Source organism: Microtus ochrogaster, chromosome 6, assembly GCF_000317375.1.
Source record: "Microtus ochrogaster isolate Prairie Vole_2 chromosome 6, MicOch1.0, whole genome shotgun sequence".
In the NCBI taxonomy this organism is placed as follows: Eukaryota; Metazoa; Chordata; class Mammalia; order Rodentia; family Cricetidae; genus Microtus; species Microtus ochrogaster.
In genome coordinates, this window is record NC_022013.1 from 4337020 (window position 1) to 4356245 (window position 19226).

Here is a 19226-nt window from a genome sequence, read left to right on the forward strand (position 1 = left end):
TACCATCCCTGACTTCAAACTCTATTACAGAGCTACAGTAGTGAAAACAGCTTGGTATTGGCATAAAAACAGAGAAGTCGACCAATGGAATCGAATAGCAGACCCTGACTTTAACCCACAAACTTATGACTTTCTGTTTTTCACTGTGCAAACATAGGAATTAGAAGGTTGCAAATAAAATTCCAGTATCTGTCTGCTGCGGCGATGAGTAGCTCACTATGCAGGACTGTCCGTGCTCTAATTGTTATGGTTTTGTCAATTGCCTAATGGGGAAGGAGTCCTTGATACAAGAAGCAGAAGGAAGAGTCTAAATGTGGCATGGTTTATGCCAGTGCATTGTCACTCAGGGTGATATCCTAGAGATTAGGAAACAGATCAACTTGATATAGTGCTCTAAAAGGAATCAAGAGACCCTAGGGGGCTTCGAGGGAGATGGCTCAGTGGGTAAAGTGCTTGCTGAGCAAAGATGCAGATCTGAGTTCAGATTCCAGCACCTACACAGAAGCCAGATGGAACATCACACCTCTGTACACCTGGCACCGGGGCTGGAGACAGGCAGATCCCTAGTGTTTGCAGGCTATGTCTTCCTTGAGAACACTCTGTTTGTTTATCTCTGGAAGGTAGTGTCTCGGCTTAAGAAAGCTTTTGCCATTTCCTAAGTTCTCTTACAGTTTTTCAGACCCTTAAGTTAACTTATTTCTTTAGCATCCCCAAGAGAACTCAGAGTGCCTGTCTATAGCACAGGTTGGTCAGGAGCCCCCTGCTTGGTTGGGCTTGGGCATATAACCTTGGGTTCCATGGTGGTACTCATTGACTTCCACTTCCCTTTCTTCATTGTGCTCATTCCATGACCATATTGTTATTTTCTTATGACTACAGTAATGCAGAAATCATAAAGCTAAGATCAGGAGGATGCATGTATTCATATGAGTATTCTCTGGCTTTGATGGGGGTTCAAGGAGGACTTTTGCTGTTATACTGTTGGAAGCAAAGTCTTGAGCTCTTGTATCCATGAGCACCCTGGATACTGGAGTGCCCAGAAACACAGGGGTTGGCCTCACCTTTTGTATATGTGTTTGTTGGGGGAGGAGAGGAACATACATGAAGAATCCAGAAGAAAACCTCAGCTGTCATTCTTCAAGTAGTTTCTATCTTGCTTCAGAGTTCACTTTTTGCATTTGTTGGTTTTTTTTTTTTGATATTTTTTTTAGATGGGGTCTCTCCTGACCCAGAACTTGGCAAGTAGGAAAGATTGGCTAGCCAGTGAGATTCAGGGGTCCAACTGTCTTTTTCTTTCCAGTTTTGGGATCCCAAGTGAATGCTACCATGCCCAGCTGTTAAAATGTTATTCTGGAAATCTGGGTTTGCACATTTGCATGACAAGCACTTTACCAACTGAACCAAATCCCCTCTCCTTGGTTCCCACCACTTGCATGAATTACCTGCCTTAGCAATACGATAAACACCTGTAGTGAGTTCTGTGGTGTGTTGTTCAGACCCTGAACATATGTAGTGCATCCTGTGATGTGCTGTCCAGACCCTGCCTTTTTTGTGATTTTTCCTTCTTTCCTATAGGACCATAAACATAAATATAAGAGAGCTAAATCCCTTTCTGGGACTTGCCATTATGTAGCCAGCCGATCTTTCTTTAGTTCTCCACTCTCAACAGTGCCAGGCTTCATCCAGTAGGTAATTCACCAAGAATATGGAGTTCAGGTCACCATGCCTCAACTAAACACAGTTCTACCAGGCTCCTTTTGTACTAAACCTCCTTCTACCCAAATCCTTGTGTTAATCTCAAGAGTGGTCTTCCCAACAACTTTCTTTTGTGCTATGTGTTCACTGCAATCTAAGAATCTATAGGAAAATAATCTATACCTGCCTCAGTGTGACAGCTCTTAATATTTCTCATTTTGACAGCTCCCCAAACATACCTTGCTCTTCTTGGAGGGTGTTTGTCTTCACACTCTGACCTGCTGGCAGCACTCTTTTTAGACAGCAGATTGCCTCCCACTTGACTGTGTATGTACCCCTGTGTTGGCTGAGACCATCCCTCCATGTAGCTTCCCTCAGACTTATCATATCCTAGGACCAGAAACATGGCAGCCTTTCTGGAAGCTGTTTTCAGCTGCCAAGGCTAACTCTGATACTCCTGTTATTTGCCCCAGATTTTGCCTGTTCTTTTCTGATATCAGTTTCCTGTATTCTTCAAGGGAGATCAAGAAACAGTGCATTCTGTCTCAAATATAGCAAATTCATGTGACTCTTCATCAGAAAACTTTCTGGGCTGTTAAAAATATAGAGCAGTCTCTCACGCCACCATGAACATGCTCAGTACATCTGCAATTAGAGACTTGAAGTATCTAGACTACTGAATCTCCAAATAACCCTGCGAACAAAATGACATCCCAGCCCAGAGAGCCCTGTAAATAGTGTTAATAAAATGATGTCCATTTTCTTCTATTTTAAAATTCAAATTTTAGTTACCTCATGCCTTGGCCTGGGGTCTTAGGAAAACAATTTTTGAGTAGTATAACTTCTAACTCAAAAGTGTTTAAAAGTTTAGATTTGCACTGTTAGTCCTAAATTGAGGTTGGGTCTCAGGGGATATGTCTAAAAGCTACAGAGTCCTCCATCAAAAGAAGAGAGATTCCTTTCACAGAGGGTCATGCTGACTTTAGTATGTATGTTTCCACCAAATTATTGTAAACTGACTGTCTTGACACTTCTTCATTTTTTTATTCATTTTTATTGAGATCTACATTTTTCTCCGCTCCCCTCTCTGCCTCTCTCCTTCCCCTTTCAACCTCCCCTCCAAGGTCCCCATGCTCCCAATTTAGTCAGGAGATCTTGTCTTTTTCTGCTTCCCATGTAGATTAGATTTATGTAAGTCTCTCTTAGGGTCCTCATTGCTGTCTAAGTTCTCTGGGATTCTAATTTGTAGGCTGGTTTTCTTTGCTTTATGTTTAAAAACCACTTATGAGTGAATACATATGATAAATGTCTTTCTGTGTCTGGGTTACCTCACTCAAAATAATGTTTTCAAGCTCCATCCATTTATCTGCAAAATTCAAGATGATGTTATTTTTTTATTCGGTGTTGTTCTTCTGACACTTCTAAAGCAAGAAGAAATATAGAATGGAATTTGTCATGTGAAGAGGTAGATAATATTTTTTTAAAAAATATTTGTTTTATTTTAAAAGTAAATGTGTGTGTGTGTGTGTGTGTGTGTGTGTGTGTGTGTGTGTGTGTAGGTATCCATGTAGGTCAGAAGATAATGTTCAATCTCCTAATCTGGAGGTTCGGAGGGAAAAAGCTGACACATGCATGCGAGAAAGGAGAGCAAGATAGAAAGAAAATAGACAAGGGTGGCTTATGACAAAAGTTTTCTCTCTTTAGCTAATTATCTTTAATAAGTTATGCTGGCAAATTACCCCTTATGATACTCATCTATCTAGAGAATTTGTGGTGTTAGAATTTACTTATAGAACTGCAAAATGTATTTAAAGATTTAGACCCAGACTGTTTTGTGAGTGGTAAATAGAAAGAACACTTACAGAAACCAGCAGCACAAAGATAAGGAAGCTGTCTCAGATGAGAACTTCTCTCTCACGGACCTTCACTGTTGTTGATTTATCTATTCGCTAACTGCATGTGTGTATATGCATGTCTACGTTAGTACAGTGTTTGTGGAGGCCAGAAGAAGCTGATGGATTCCCTGGAGCTAGAATTACATGTTGTTGTGAAGCCCCCAGTGTATAGGTTCAGGAATCTGTGCTAGCTCCTTAGTAAGAGCAGCCGATATCAATTACTGAGCCATCTCTCCAGTGCCCATGCACCATAACTTTTAAATGACTTCTACAGGTTGGCAATAATGTCTTTAATTTTCTTTGTGTTGATGTTTTAAAGCTCTGGATTCCCCTTATTTTATTTCTAATAATTTTTCCTCATCCTCAATTATACTTCTTTCAGCTCTAATTACTTTAATGACCTCATGAATGAAATGTATACACACACACACACACAAATATATACATACACACATGCTCATAAAGTTGTACTTACACATATTGCTTCCTGGCATTTTCTTCACAATTGAACACTAAGGAAAGAAAGTCCTAGCTTCTCACATTACGATGAATGAAGATGGACTATGTAGATGGTTCACTTTGGAAAGTACTTTCCTCACAAGCATGAGGAATCCACCACCCATGTAACTGTAATCCCTGAACCAATGATGTCTGGGGTCAGTGAGAGAGCCTGTCTTGGAAAATAAAGAGATGATTGAGAAGATAACCTCTGGCCTTCACATACACATCCATACACTGAACATGTACATACAGAATAATTTCCAAAACATTAATATTAAAGGAATAAAAATTATACTATATTCTTGAATTAGATGCTATACCACTGTAGACAATGTTGACTAACTCCCAAGATGCATTATATCAGAGATGATGTCATGCTAGTGAGACACAAGCTTGTGGCAGTATCTGGGAGCCCTAGAGCTCAGTTCCCAACCACAAACAGGAGACTGGGTACCACGAAACCATGGTGTTGCTATGTATAGTGTTTTGGCCACAGTACCTCTCTCACCATTATGCCTTTATATGCTTCTGTATGGTTCTCACTTCGAACAGTTTCTGCTCAAGAAATAAACTGCATAAATGGCTTTTAAAAAAATACCTGTTTTATTTTTAGCAATTTGAACTTTAAAAAAAAAATGTGCACGTGTCTGTTGGATTGCAGATTTACTGTTTCCTGCCTCCTTAGGCTGGTGGCTAGAGATAAAAGAACATTCTTCTAGGAACTTTCAGAGAAACCCACCCTCAATGAGAGGATGAGCCCGAATGACACCACTTGTGGTCCTGATAACAGTTATCCAGTTCGCAGCTGTGCAGAAAGGCTATTGTTTTCAAAGCCTCTGGGGCACTGGGATGCTAGACAGATGCTAAGGAGACCGAGTCTGATTGAATAGCCTCAGAAGGACTGGTCTGCTCACTCCCATAAACTTTTAAGTTCCAATAGAAATTGAAATGAAAGAAGAAGTTTTATGAGTGTAGTTAGCAAAGGCTAGGCTCAGAGAAATTAGAAGGCAAACTGTCTTGTAAACAATGTGCAATTTGAATTGGAATCTGCCTGGGCGATTTTCCTTATAGACTCTCAGCACTCCTCACGCGGAGCCTATTCCACCCAAAGCAGTGATGGACAGTAACACTTATTTTTATGTGAGCAGTAATCTAAAACTTCCTTATTTACCAGGCTTTCTTAGGCGTTTTACAACATTTGAAATAGTTCTGTGAGTTTATCTTTTCTTGGAGAGGGTTTCATAGCAATAAAAGAAAACTCTTTAACAGTTTCTCCTAATCTGTTTTCTCAGTTGTATAATCATGCAAAAGTGGCAGTATCCACTTAGAAGGAAATGTTGTTTTTCAGTTCGGCTTTCTTTCTGGCATCCATGTGACTCACGTTGCTGGAAGACCCTTTTAGAAAGATTTCTCTGCATGGGCAAAACTGTAATGAAACAAAAGCCTACAGTTAAGTTATTAGAACACTTGAAGTCTCTTCTTCAAGCTGTAATCACTGTTGTTTCCAGGCGAACGGAGCTGTAAATTCCAGCTCCATAAAGTGTCACAGATTTCCATGCACCCAGTTTCTTTCATCCCCTAGTGATGTTTTTCTTATAGCTTTATACTTGATAATGAACACCCGTGCTAACATGAAGCCTGAGTGAAGTGGAACAGTTGCTTATTCAACATCTGCAATTTATTCCCTTTGTTCAGTCTGTCTCTGAGGGGACCAACTCCACAGACTTCTCAGGGAGCTGTTCCTGCGGGTTGGATCTGATTTGTTTGGTGGTTGCTGGGCAAGGAAAGTTTCCGTTTCAGTACCAAGGACAGATCTACAAAGCATCTCTGAGTGTGACTGGTCTGAAGGGAAGCAATTTTTTTAAGTAAATTTATTTATTTATTTTACAGCATGCAGCAGTTTCCCCTCCCTCCTCACCTCCCAGCAGCCCCCCATCTCTGTTCCTGCCCCCAATCCACCCCTCCTCTCTTTCCATTTAGGAAAGGGAAGATCTTCCTCTTAAAAGTATTTTCCTAGACCTCAGATGTTAGTGGTTTCCCCGTCCAGTATATTAGATGTCTTAAGTTTCCCCACTTTTGATCGAATTAAAAATGTAAAAGCATATCTCCAGATGGAGAATCAAAAATTGATCTTGATCATTTTGTTTAGATCCCATTGGATATGAAGAAGGCAATCCTGGCAGGGGTTGGGAGAGGTAGGTGTGGGGGAGACAAGGTGGATGACGCCAAAGAGCTGCTTTCTAGGAAATAGAGGGAAAGTACACTAAAGTTTCGAAAGAGCATGCCAGTTGTGGTGTGTGTTCTAGAACAAAGAAGCCCGAGGCCAACGGGAGTGGAAAAGTCCTGGGATTTGCTTTGTGCTAGGCCCCGGGCTCTCCAGCTCCTTGTCACAGAAGGCTCCAGAAGAAACTCATATTCGCTTATCAGAAATTGCATCCCCTTGATTTATGATCTGGTCGAGTCCTCCTTGGTAGGCTCTGTAAACTCATCTCACCAAAATAAAAAAAAAAAGCAAGAAACTGCAGCTGGGTCTGGCATGTAAAAATGCATGCTGGGAGTGTATATATAAGACTTCCAACAGCTCAGAGATAATAAATTGAGTACCGTGTCAATGCCAACTAAATAAACACATTTGTTGTAAATGATCTGACAATGGAATTATTGATTATAAATCCAAGGTTTGACTTTTGGAACGTCTCCATCTAGTCCCTAAGAAAGGCAGTGACTCCTGATTCACCCATAGTTGTGTCCTAACAGTGGCTCACAGAGCAGCCACTTCCCACTGTGATTAATTACCCTGCAGTCACTCAGATCTCTCTCTGCTGTTCATTTCATTAACCTTGCTTTGCTTCTCAGCAGCGGTATGTGCAGTTGGTGCCTTCTACAGGGCCTGGGTTTTGCCCACAACTACTGATACTTCTTCAAAGTAGAAAGAAAGCAACGGGGAAAGACAGGGCCAACTATAATATGTCTAACATGTTTGGATGTTTATTGTACTTAGACATAAATGATACATCTCACTTTTCTCAGGGTGAGTCCGTTAGTGGACTTGGTGTCCGTGTTTACTCAGTATCCTCTAGTTTTGTAGAGGCGTATTTTGTATGCATGTGTGTGCAGGTAGGTGCATATGCACACTTGTGTGATTGAGTTTGTGCACATGCCTGTGGAGGCCACAGGTGAACACTGAATGTTTATCTCTACTACTCTCCACCTTAGTTTCTAACATAGGGTCTCTTGCTGACCCACGGAGCTCACTCATTCAGCTAGATTGGGTGGTCAGCAGAACCCAGAGATCCCCTTCTCTGCCTCCACAGCCCTGGAGTTATAAGCACATAGCACTATGGGCTGGAGAGATGGCTCCCCATTAAAGAACACTTGTCGCTCTTCCCGGGAACTCCAGTTCAGATACTGGCACCCATGTTGGGTGGCTCACACTGCCTGTAACTCTAGCTCCATCGGGTCTGACATCCATTTTTATCTCTGCATGTAGCATGTAATATACACATGAATACAATAAACAATTTCTTTTATGAAAGAAGCAATATACATTACCATTCCAGGCGTGTATATAAGTTCTGTGAGCCAGATGCCAGTTTGCATAGTTATCTCTCCAGCTCCTAGGTTTGTAGTGATTTCTATTTAAACCTTATAAGCAAATTAACTATAAAGATTGATTCATCAAGGACATTATTTTCTAGAGCATTTTAGTTAATCTAATGTTGTTAGGCATCCATCTCCCCAGAAATAAAATAGAAATTGTCGTATGTATAAATTGATAGGCCTGCTATGAAAGCCATATGAAGTCACACACCATATCAAATCTGTAAGCACCTCTGAAGGGAAACCACAATGACGGTGTGAGCACCTTCCTGTGGGAATTGCTTTGCTATTTTCACAGCCAACAAGGACCTGACTACAGAGGCATGTTTGTGCTTCAACATGGTGCGAAGTCTTAATACTCTTGGTTAGTTTAGGCTTTCAACTTTTCTCCTAATATTTCACTGCTAAATCTTATTCTTTTCATTATTTTCTGTGTGTCTATGTGTATGTGTCACAGGGCCAATTGGAAGGTCAGAGGAACACTCAGGGGAATGAGTTCTCTTCTTCCATCCCATGTTCCAGGGATACAACTCAAGTCATTGCCTTGGGGACAAGCATCTTTATCTGCTGAGCCATCTCACCTGCCCTTGTTCTTTTATTTTGACATATTTGTCAACACTTCCCACATAGCACCCTGGAACAGCATGCACATTAACTTCTTTAAGGGTTTTATGTATCTCACTTGTTACTTTTTCTTTTGTGAACATGTGCATGTGTGTGTGCGTGTGTGCGTGCGTGCATGCGTGAGTGCGTGTGTGTGTGTGTGTGTGTGTGTGTGTGTGAAGGCATATTCTGGCCACAGTATGCATGTGGAGTTCAGAGGACCTCAGATTCCTGTCCTTATCATTTACCTTGTCTGAGACAGTGTCCTTCCTTGTCATGTACATGAGGTTAGCTGACTCATGAGCTATGGGAATCACCGCTACCTTCATTGTCATTATAGCAAGGCTAGGATTATAGATAAACCTTAATGCTTCCAAGTTTACATGAGTCTTTAGGGACTTGAACTCAGGTCCTTAGGCATGCATAGCAAATACTTATAAACGGAACCATTTCAGTAGCCCCTCAATTTCATTATCAAAGCTCAAAATAATGCCAGTAGTTGACTTCTTGTCTTCACCATAGAGATTAAAATTGATCATGTGATTTTTTTCAAAGGCTTTGCCTTGTCAGTGTAGAATTGTGTTACAGAGTCTTGGATAATATAAGGTATGGATAACCACTGGCTTCCACTACTACCTCTTGGAGCAATCATATCTTATCTTTAAAGTTCATCACAGAAGTTGAGCTCAGCCAGATTTCAGTAGTGTTTTACACATTTGGCCTGACATGGGATATATGTTTTCATTTAAACGTGTCTAAAGATGATGGGCCTGACACCCTTGAAATGGTATTTGAAACACAGAGGAAAGTGTGTGGGTTGTGAGAGACCAATGTGTATTTGATCCAAGACAAAGAGGTATCGTGACCCAGTGGCCACCAGGCCCAAGTGGTAAGGTCTCAGACATGTGGGAACTTTAGGTAGCTATGAATTTTATCTCCATACACCTCTGAGAATTCATCTGTCTTTTCTTTCTTCTTCACTTTTATTTTCTTCTTCAGCTACAAAGAAGAGCTTTGGCAGCCCCAGAAGGCCAGGCTTGTATAGGCTTTTCCTCTGTAACTATTTCAAGCTAGGTTCTGCATGCCAGCTCTGCTCTTCATCTGGTTCTGTGACATGGGGTGTGAAGACTCTCTTTTATCCATCCCAATTTAACAGTGCAATGGAGATACAAGCTTCTCTCCTAGGAAAGATTTGACGTGGAAAGAATGGAAGCACTGGAGGATATGAGTGGTGCTGCAAAGCATGATCTTCAGGACATGATATGCCTTTTGCACACGTGAACACCAAGCAGCTGCAGTTACTGCCCCAGGATATTCATAAGATAGGACCTGTCAGCATCCCACCACTGATGGAGGAAGGTGTTCTTGAACAGAGGCCTGGTGTTCTGCCTCTGTCTGCAGTTTTATAGGCTATCAGTGGCTTCTGGGGGAGGAAAACATTTTCTTCAGTTGCCTTTGCTACTGTGAATAAGCCCAGCTCATGTTCGTGAAGCAACTGTAATTAAACCCAGTGGGTCACAAAATAAACAAAGACTCAAAAGTTAGAAGGGATGTATTGGTAAAAATAGGTCCAGCAGGAGGGGCGGGCAGTGAGGTGATGGTGATGGAGATCCCTGAAACACATTCTATACATGTATGTCATTGCTAGATGATTGAGAAGTGCATCCTTATCAAGAAGGAAATCTTGGAGAAGGACATGCGAATATGGCATGTGAATACATGAAGTCCCAGACGATTAGCCCACATGCTCTGAATTTCGCTAACTCTAAGGCAGAGTCCAGTTTTTTCTGTCCGTCAATGAAATAAAAATGAAAACAAAGCCATTTGCACATTTGACACTTTGTAGATGTGGAAATCTGCCTTTCTTTAGCTTCTCATTGGCTGTCAGGACACAGCTCTGTTGATTCTCCAGTGCAAGCAGCTAGCAGGGGAGTCAAGGGATTAATTGGCAGCCTCCTTGTCCACCAAGAGAGAGGAGCTGGTGTGGATGCTGAAGCTCACTGGGGAAGAGCACAGTATCAGCGAGTTATAAGATATTCAGAAGTCTGCCCAAAGTGTGCCTTGCAGTAAATCTTTGGTTCTGTCCTGTGAGAAGAGAGATGGCTGTTCTCCCCGTGTCCATCATGGCACAGCGATTACTCGTTCCTGCAGCGTGCACATTTATCTTCCTTGCTCCTAAGAAAGGAAAATTGGTCCACTCTAGAATCTCCATTCAGCTTCACTACTTTAGCTTCAGAGGGCTCTGAAGTAAAGGGGGAGGGAGGATAGGTGGCTGGAAAGTGGATTTTAGTGACAACGGGAGAATCAGAGAGAAGATAGCCTCTTATTTTTTGATCACGCTTGTCCATGAAAATGTACACAGGAACGCATGGCTGTAAAACATACTGTCACTGAATGCTTTCCTTCAGTGCTTTCTCTTCCTGGTGATACCTGGAACTTGGCATAAGTTCCTTTTTTATTTCTTTCTCACACATGTCATGATAGCTGTATTTGTTGAGAATCCATACAATTGTATTTTATCCAAAAAGGCCTTTTTTCCCCCCAGTAAGATTTCTTTTTTCCCCAATAAGCATTTGGAGAGATCCCTCCCAATGGGAGTTGGGGAGATAACTCGGTGGGTTAAAAGTGCTTTCTGTTAAAGCTTGAAGACTTGTGTTTGAACCCAAGAACCCACATAAAGGCAAATGGATGTGGTAGCATAAACTCATAGTTATGGACCTGAAGAAGCAGGAACAGGTGGATCCTTGGGGCTCAGTGACAGGCAGGCCAGACAAATCAATGAGCTCCAGGTAAAAATGAGAGGTCTTGCCTCAAAAACAAGCAGGCAGACAGCAATAGTAACAGAAACAGGTAGAGAGTAATGGAAAAGGACAACCTGATGTTGGCCTCTGGTACCACATATATGCACACATATGTTGACTTGCATACAGATACACATACACAATTGTATGCATGTACACACACACAAACACATATACACATGAAGGAAAATATTTTGTCTTTTTCTTTTCTAGAACATAGCCACTACCACATCTGCCTTTGTAGATGATATGTAGAGTCATGAATGACAGAAAGTTGTCATGATATATGTAATAGATTTCAGGCATGACCCAATTTGCATCTCGTATACACCATGTGGAAGACCATATTTGTTGCTGGGAGGATCTTCCCAATCCCACAGCATTACAGAACAGAGAAAGAGCTATGCAAACTTATCTCAGCATCCCACCATGTGTTCTGAGAGGGAGCATCCTCTGACTGTAGTGAATCCAGCCTTGTGAGCCATTAGATTAATTAAGAGACTGATAATCTGAAAGAAGAGGGCCTGCTGTTTCCTTTATTTTTTCCTTATTCTTGGGAATCTGCACATGTAATCAAAGATAAATAATTTTTCATGTTCCACTTTGGGCTCAAGGATCTCTGTGCAGAGCAGATGGCTAAAATTTGCTAACACACGTGCCACGGTCAATCATCCGTCCTCAGTCCACTAATGTCCAAGAGAAATAATCTTTAGTTACTATTAATAATTCCTATTTAACCAATGTTTATCACCTTAAACACTAACATAAATTGTCTTAGTCTTTTACAATCCAGGCTATAGTGAGTGTGACCCCTACTCCTCAGTTTACTTATTATTTTACATGGGATTAACAGATGAGAAGCAACGAACATGGAAACTTCAGATGTAGCATTTAAAAAAAGCAAATTGGCTTTTTTTCCTTTGATTCAACCTTAAATATTTAAAGAAAAATTGAAGTTTACGCATTAGTAAGTTTTAGTGATATTAATCAAATCCTGAGTATGATGTAACATTCTAGAACAAGGTGCAATTAGAGAACAAAAAGCTGTCTGTCCTGATTTGATATGGTTTACAGATCTGAAAAAACATCTCAGTCAAGGGATTGTCGAGATCAGATTGGCTGTGGGAGAATCTGGGAGGGGGGGAGGTTGTCTTAATGGTAATTGTTGTAGGGCCACCCATTGTGGACAACACCGTCCCTAGGCAGGAAGTCCTGGGCTGCATAGAGAGCAAGCTGGTCATAAGGCTAATGAGAGAGCTACCTAACAGCATTCCTCCAGGGTTTCTGCTTCAAGTAGCTGCCTGAATCCCTGCCCTGACTTCCCTAACTCATAGACTGTAACCTGGGAGTATGGGCCGGAACTAACCCTTCTGTTGTGGGAGGTCCTTTCGCTCCTCCAGCCTATAGCCGCTGAGATACCAGCCCATTGGGGCGTGGTCTCTCTCCCTTTAAAACAGTGGCTACTTCCCTTCTCGCCCCTTTTCTCTTCCTGCTCCGTTTCCGGCTACTAGACTCCTTCCTGATTGTGCAGAGGGCTGTTGTCTGGGACGGTTATCTGTAAGTTTTTTCCCCTTTAAATAAATATCACCCTATTAATCATAATTCCAAACTGGTGGGGCATTGTTTGCGACTTACGCCTTCACCCTTCCCTCCCTTACATTGCTTTTTTTGTCAGAGTGTTTTTATCACAGATAGAGAATAGCAAGTGTGTTAGATTTTAAGACTAAATTGTTACAGTGGAGAAAGAACTGTTTAATGAGGTGACACTGCCTTCACGGACATTTTTATGAAGAAGGAAGAATTGATTCACCCATGGTGGGGACAGGGAGAATCTGAATAAAATCAAAACAAAGCAACAACAACCAAACACTGCAGATGATGATGGGGTCATAGAGAAGATGTTATAGATACAGTAATCCACACCAGTCAGAAAATCCAGTCATGTGACTCCAGTCTAAGTTTCAAGATAACACGGGAAATCAAAGAATATTGAAGAAATTAAGTAAAACACGAAACACTTCATGGTTGATCTTCCTTGTCAGCTTGACTGGATATAAGATCATCTAGGACATAATGAGGTACATTCTAGGTGCTTCGAGGGGAGTTAATGGAGGGAGATATCCACTTTGAGTGTGGACATCCTTTCCCCATGGGCTAGGGGCCTGGGCAAGAAGAAAAGAAAGAAAGCATAAATATGAATGGAGTATAGGATTCATCTCTTCCCTGCTTCCGGGTCTGCTATGATGTGAGCATCCTCTCCTAAGCTGGGACCTAAGCTCTCCCCACCATGTTTCCACAGCCACCATGGACTCCCACTTCTGAGACTGTGAGCCAAGATAACACCTTCGTCCCTTGTTTCTGTCAAGTGTTTTTGTCGTAGTAATTCTGGAGTTACGAATCAAGCAGAGACAGAAAGAAAGAGGTCTCACTCTCGGCCTCTTCTCTTGTTTTTTAAAAACAGTTCCAAGCAGATGTAAGAAGAAAGTATTAGCTCTTCTAATTAAAGCTCAGGAAGCCCTCTGTGGAAGGCAGCAAGCCTCGGGTGCTGCTGGGTCTGATGGAAGATTAGGTGACCTCTCCAGAAGGTCAGCTATACTCTTACCAAAGAGACACGTGCCATATCTGTGAGTTATGCTTCCCAGCAGCTCTTCGTCTGGATGATACAATAAGACTTGGAGTGAAAATAGCTGGTGAACAGCCTAAATAATGCAATAAATGTCATGCCACTTTCTCGGCGCTTCTTCAGTATGTGTGTTACGGAGCTCAAATGGACTGCAGCCGTTAACGTCTGTTTTCTTTTGTTTTGGCATTCATCATTTTTGTTTGAATCAATATAAAATGGAATCTTTGTTCTTTAACATTTAAATAAATTGGTATCATGCAGCATGTCATCCTCTGGCCTTTTTGAAGTGGCTGGTCCTGCGCCATCCTCTATCCTTGGGGATGGGAAGAAATTGGTTCAGCTTATTTAAAGCTTGGCTCAACTCTCTTCTTAACCCTTTCAAGTCCTCTTTGAGATGCTTTCACTAAAGACTGTAAGATTACTGTATACACGAGAGAGCGAGAGAGACTAGAGAGGCAAGATGTCAAAGGCTATTCTTCAGAACACCTTGGTTTTTGCTCTTGTTTAAGACTTCCCTCACTGGCCTAAAGATCAATGGTTTGACTAGGGGCTTTCCTTTCTTTGGCCCAACCCCCATGATCCACCTGTCTCTGTCTCCTCAGCAATGGGGTTATAAGCATGTATCACCACACCCTGCTCTTTTTATGTGGGCTCTGAGGATTGAACTCAGGCTCTCAAGCCTCTGTGGCAAGCACTTTATTACCTGGGTTATTTCCCTAACCCCATTTTTGAGTTTTCATTCTGTTGAACGTCACCAAGGTAACTACTTTGGCTGAGCTGACTGCAGTTCTCCTCCTGACATTTGGAGCAATCACAGGATTCCACCTGGCTGCTACTTTGAAGTTTTAATGAAGCAATGCCCTCCTCTAATTTTGCCCTTTGTGATGTAATACTGCCTTATGTTCACTTCTGTTGCTGTGATCAGATGCAACATGGGGAGAACAGGCTTATTTGACTTCCAATTCCAGGTTTTACTCCAGTATTACAGTGAAAGTTGAGGCAGGAACTTGAAGTGGGCAGTCAAATCCACAGTCCAGAGTGGAGAGAAACTGAGTAATGAGTGTTTGAGTTCAGCAACCTCTCTGTACTCACACGGTTCAGGACTCCCTTCCTAGGGAACAGTGCCACCCATAGTGGCTGAGCCTTCCAATCAGTTAGCAAGACGAGCACCCAAAGACATGCCCATAGCCCAGGTCGATCTAGGAAATCTTTCTATGAGATTCTCTTATGTTGGTTCAAGGTTGTGTCAAGTTGACAGTTGAAACTGACCATCACATACAATTTCTTTTTCCTTTCTCGTCATTTGGTTTTCCAAATAATAATGGACTAGTTAAATAAATATAAAATAGTCCTAATAGATTTCTAGAAGTGGGAACTAAAGAGAAAAATGAAAAGCTATATGCAGAAATATTCAAGATTGTGGTTTTTAGCTGAGAGCCCCTGTAGCCTGGGTCCATAGCCTTTTCATTTTATGTGATGGAGTGATAATATCTGTTTATGGGGAAAACTAACCCTCTAGTAAATGTCAGCACACGGCTAATCATCTTGTTGAAAGATGATTCATGATGGCCTCTAGGACATCTGATTTCTCAGGCCGTGCCAAACTGGCCTGATGAGAGTGGGAACAGTTTAAATGAACTCGACTCATTCAGAACTACATTGTCTTCAGCAGTGGATGCTCTTCTTCGGATTACTCGACATCATGTGACTTCTCTCCACTTACATCTTGTAAGACTGTAGGACACTGGCCATCTTGACGTGACATTAACTCTAGTTAGAATATTGCGAACTCAGGTGGTTCTTCGGAATACAACCTTCTCAGTGAGACCATGGCAGGCTTTGGTGTTCATGAGGCCAGAGAAAAGTGTTCCTCTTTACACTGATGCTTAGGTAACATTTCAGCCTGTCTGTCTCTACTAGAATATTGTCTGTCTGTCTGTCTTTCCTATCCTAGTCCACTCTTATAGAACGGGTTTCTCTAAGCAAAGCAGCTGCTGTCCTCATCAGATCAGCTGTGCTTACATTAATTACGAGGGAGCAGATGAACACTTTGCCTTCTCTTGTGGATGGAGGGTGTGCTGGAGGTTTCTTGGGCCTGGGTATCCAGCTACTCTTCCCAGCAATTTGTATGTCATGCCGCCGTACTTACAAATGGCCTCCGCAGTCCCTACAAGTGCTGGTGTATATATGTTGGGGAAGGTTAACCAAGGAGCTCCACCCCTGTGCATGTGGATCCAGTGTGGCTGCTCTCAAGTCTGACATACTCCTTCTAGGAAGGCCTCACCTCATGCTCTGTAAGTTACCTTAGTGTGCTCCTGGGTTCTCCAGATGGACTTTGGTGGAACCTTACTTTGGCTTCTTAATGAAACCTTCTGAAGGTACAGGGGACTGTTTACTCTCCCCCGAGGGAAGGGTTTTCACAACAACCCTATTTTATGTTTATGTCTGTACCTGCTTTCTCCACTCTGGCACAGGACTGTCTCCTGTTCCTGTATCCTAAACACTGTATTGAATAAGGTTTGTGGAGGGGATAACTGAATTCTAAGTAAACATCCTTGGATAAAACGTTTTAGAACTAGGGTGAAGAGGGTGAAGAGATGACTTAGTGATTAAGAGTAAAAACTGCTTTTTGCTTAGGGCCTGAATTTGGTACTCAGTGGCCACATCAGGAAGTTCACAACCTTCTGTAACTCCAGCCCCAGAGCATCCAACACCCACTTCTGACATCTATAAGCACCCACATTTATGTACACACACACACACACACACACACACACATGCATAATTATAAGAAAAGTGACCCATAAAAATTTCAGAATTATGAAATGGCGCTTGCACTTTCTTTTTCGGTTGGATAGTTAAATTCTGTGCCTAGCCTCTGCCGTGTCTTAGCCGCCTTCCTTGATTCTGATAAACACTAAGGACTGGGATCTATAAGCTACCCTGACATTCTGCGCCATGCATGCATTCATGTTTACCCAGAGGGAAGGATTCGAGTTTGAATTTCTCATGATACTTGTGGCGGGTAATACTGATGAGTAGTGTGACAAGGTCTTGAATCACCTAGGAGATAAACCTCTAGAACAACAGTTATCAACCTCTGGGTTGTGACTTCTTTGGGGTTGATCAACTCTTTCATAGGGGTCACATAAGACCACTGGAAAACAAAGATATTTGCATGATGATTCATAACCATAGCAACATTACAGTTATGAAGTGGCAATGAAAATAATCTTTTGGTTGGGGGTCACCACAGCATGAGCAACTGTATTAAAGGGTTACAGCATTAGGAAGGTTGAGAATCACTTTTCTAGAAGTATCTATAAGGGAGCTTCTAGATTAAATTAATTGAGGTGGGATGACCTACATTAAGTATGGGTGGCTCCATTCTGTGGCTGGGAGCAAGTGAGCTGAGTACCAATGTCATCTCTCTGCCCCTTGAGGGTGAATGTCATGTGACCTGCTGCCATGATGTCTTTTCCACCAGGATGGACTGTATCTACACACTGTGAGCCAAATTAACTCTTCCCTCCCTAGGTAGATTTCCCCAGGGAATTTTTATCACAGTCATAGGAAGAGTCACTAATGCATGGAATTTGGACATTAAATGATATACACTTTGTCATATACTAAAATCTGTATTTCATGTTTTGAGAAATACTTTCATGTATCTCCTCTTCAGTCTAAATAAATTATGTAAGAATTAAGGAGGAGGCAGAATTAAACAGTTTATAATGCAGCTCAGCAAAAACGTCTTTCTTTAGTCACCAAAACCAACATTTTGTGAATATGACAGGAACAGGAGATTGTTTTGAAAATCTGTAGGCAACCTACACTTGAAAAAATGAAATGGAAGTTTTCCAAAGAGTGGAGAAAACATACGAGAAGTGATTAGATGTGTTTTGACCTGCATGGCCATGCACGGCAGAAATAGGGTCAGAGTAAATAAAGGTGAACTTTGCATTTATTTATAAGTATTTAATAAATTTATAAAATTATACAAATAAATTGTATTTGTTTAGGCAAGCTAGGTTTCAGAAAGAAATTGTATTTGGCGGGGCATGTACATGCTTGTGAGTACATGAATGTGCAGGTGCATATGTGCAAGTGTATGCATGTGGGTTCTTGTGTTCAGGTACATGCATGGTACATGTGGGTTCTTGTGTGCAGGTACACATGTGCAGGTATTTGCATGTGGGGACTTATGTGCAGGTATACGTGTACAAGTGTATGCATATGAGTATGTGCATGTGGAGGTGTATTCATGTGGGTACTTGTGTGTGCATGTGCAGGTATATGTGTGTAAGCATGTGTGTGTACAGGTATAAATGTGCAGGTATATGTATATGGGCACTTGTGTGGGCAGGTGCATATGTGCAGATGTGTGGGTATGAGTTTGCCAGTACACATCTGCAGGAACCAAAGGAGAATGCCAGGTGCTTTGCTTTATCATACTTGACCTTGTTTCCTTTAGACATAACCCCTCATTGAGCTGGCTGCTTGGCGTTAAGCGAGTCCCTGTGGTCTTCCTACCCATACCCCCCAAAGTTCTGGTGTTTCAGGCACACACGGCTATGCCTGCTTTGTTAAGTGAGTTCTGTGGATCCCAACCAGGGATCCCATGCTTGTGTAGCAAGAGCTCCCAGCCAATGGGCCATTTTATCAGCTCTCAGAAAGAAAAAATTAATTGTGAAACTAAGAATCTTCAAGTAGAGTTTCAACGAGGACAGCAAGGAGGTAGCAATAACCTTCCTACCATTTATCTCTACAGCAAACAGTTTAACTCTGCCAAGGACCTGGGCAAAAACTGAGTAGAGATATCAAGCTCCCAACCAACAGGGGAAACCTCTGTCTGGTACATGTCATGCTTTCTGCACAGCATGCTGCTGGGTGTGATGAGTACATCTGGAAAGGGGGACCATATTTAGCTGGTCTACTGTAAATCCTCTCCAAGGACTAGAGCCCAGAAGGCACTGGGAGGACTGGCTTCCTGGGTGCCCCAGGGAAGGTAGAGGCATCAGGGAGCTCATTTCCTTGCTTGGAAGATTGTACTTGAGATGAGCAGGAACTCAAATTCACTTCCAGATGCCACTTTCCTTTCCTTCCAATCTTTCCCCCTGTATCTCTTGACCTCTCTCTTTCTGACTATCTGTCTCAGGAAGCAGTTCAAAAGATCCTAAGGATTTTTCTTCCTCTTTAACTAACTGTGTCTCTATTTTATTTTATTTTATTTTATTTTATTTTATTTTATTTTATTTTATTTTATGTTATTTCTCTCTTTGACTGAGACCTGGAAGCCAAGTGTCCCTGCACTTTCATTTCTGTTGCTGTGTTAGAACGTCCTAATCACAAACAATTGAAAGAGGAAGGCATTTATTGGGCCTACAGTTCAAGGCCATTATTGTGGGGAAAGCCAAGTAGGAACTCAAGCAGCTAGTGGCTATAGTGGTATATTATATGTATTTTAATAAATAAATCTTGCCTGAAGACCAGAGGCAAAGCTAAAGC

At 41.8% G+C, this 19226-nt stretch overlaps 1 protein-coding gene across 1 annotated transcript in view; it reads left to right on the plus strand.

The window, feature by feature from the left end:
- Positions 1–19226, plus strand: part of Nckap5 (NCK associated protein 5) — a 648901-nt gene that overhangs the window by 191301 nt on the left and 438374 nt on the right. The gene's annotated exons all lie outside the window — the stretch shown is intronic.